Below are 1,835 nucleotides of genomic sequence, written 5' to 3'. Positions count from 1 at the left end.
TTTTTTGGTTTTTCTCCGGTACCGGGAACCGAACTCACGACCTTGCGCTTGCCAGGCAGGCGCTTTTTGCCGCTGAGCTAAATCCCCAGCCCCTGGGAGCGATGTCTTTATCTTCAGGTACCCTAAGCTAGAGTCCTGGATGTCACCCTCACCTGCTGTCCCTGCTGCAGCATCACCTGCCTCCAGCCGCTCACCCCATGATTTTTTAATGCCCTGTTACTACCTCCGGATAATACCCGCTTTCCACTGTGCTTGCTCAAGTCCCATTAATTCTCTTTGTTCTACCCTCTTCCAGGGCTTTGCTCGCGGGCCGCTCAGCCTCCTTCTGGCCCCTCTCTAGCGCAGGCTGCGTGACCACAGAGAGCGCTTTCCACAGCACAAATGCGATTCCCAGAAAGCCTCAGAATGGCTCCCATGGCCCTTGGGAACAAGTGTAGAAGTGTAAACGTCTAATGGCGCACACAGAGGCTCCCGATGTCTATTTTTTTATTTTTCTGTCTGCTGTTCTTGTGCTTCCCCCGCCCACTCCTGCCCTGCGTCCTGCCCTGCGTCCTGCTCTGGATGATTTTTTTTTGGGGGGGGCGGGGTACCGGGAATCGAACTCAGGACCTTGCGCTTGCCAGGCAGGCGCTTGTGCCGCTGAGCTATATCCCCGGCCCCCTGCTCTGAATGAAGTTCCCACCGTTTGCTCAATTTCCCTTTTCTCTTCTTTCTGGGCCAACACGATGGCCGGTTTTCTAGAATCTCACTCTCTTTTCCTTCTTACCAAATAACTTCAACCCATTAAACCGTAGTTTTTCTTTAAAACTCCTTTGTAAGCTCCTCACAGCTAAGTTAGGAGGGACCCTTCCCTAGCGTCCTTTGCTCGTACATCCTGTAGCACTTACCAGTGTGTGTTTTGATCGCTAATTTGGTTACGTGCTGCCCTGTTATGCAGTCTGCTTCTGAAGGCAGCGTCTATACCTTGGTCACCCAGTAGGCTGCCGTAATCCTCTCTAGAATGAATAAAAAATGACAGAAGATAGAGAGGTTAGACGTACTCATTCCCTACCCAAAGGAACCAAAATTCCTTAGAAGAATGGGCGTTATTAGGTCTGGGACAGGAATGTCCAAAATGAGTCTGAGACAGCTGATAGGGCCGGGGATGTAGCTCAGCGGCACAAGTGCCTGCCTGGCAAGGGCAAGGTCCTGAGTTCGATTCCCGGTACCCCCCCTCAAAAAAACCAGCTGATAAAAGAAAGCAAAGAGAACGGGGCCCTAACTAAGGGACCTCAGTACCCACACAAAGGGGCTCCCAACAGCCAAAGATGGGATAACTTGAGCATTAGAGAAAATGAGAAATGGGGTGATTGAAAGATAATAAAATGTAAAAACTCAGAAGTGTATGATGATGGATTGTGGAGAGAGGGTTCACTGTCTTCCTCCAGCAAAGAAATAAAACACATTGATTATTAGAAGAAAATAGGGCACCGATCCCTTACTTGGGAAATCAGGGAACAGAGGGGAAGGATTAGCCTGCCTTTCCTGCGTTAATTGTAACCACATCAGGATAACCAATTAACCTGAGTTGATAAGAGCAAACCCCCTTTTACAGATTTCCATCTAATAAATGTGAAAGGTTTAGTAGAGTTAGAAAATTAACACTTTTGCAACCTTTAATGAAATAAAGGATTCATGCAAGAATGCTGAGTGGGTGAAACCATTAGCTAGAAAGGCGAAGCAGAACTCTGAAGTGGAAGGGTCGTATTGCAAAAGCTAAATCTCTCCATTAGTCTTTTTTTTTTTGTCTTTTTGAGACAGGGTCTTGCTATGCAGTTCAGGCTGGCCTTGAGCTC

General features: G+C 48.1%; 1 protein-coding gene across 1 annotated transcript in view; it reads left to right on the top strand.

Annotated features, from left to right (window-relative positions):
• The window catches only part of LOC102020531 (chromosome unknown open reading frame, human C12orf56), a gene marked incomplete at its 5' end in the record, with an annotated part of 52,619 nt that overhangs the window by 13,811 nt on the left and 36,973 nt on the right, over positions 1–1,835 (top strand).

This window comes from Chinchilla lanigera, unplaced genomic scaffold (assembly GCF_000276665.1).
Source record: "Chinchilla lanigera isolate Chin_1 unplaced genomic scaffold, ChiLan1.0 scaffold00057, whole genome shotgun sequence".
Taxonomy (NCBI): Eukaryota; Metazoa; Chordata; class Mammalia; order Rodentia; family Chinchillidae; genus Chinchilla; species Chinchilla lanigera.
The sequence above is the reverse complement of the archived record's forward strand: the minus strand, read 5'-3'. Positions and strand labels throughout refer to the sequence as shown.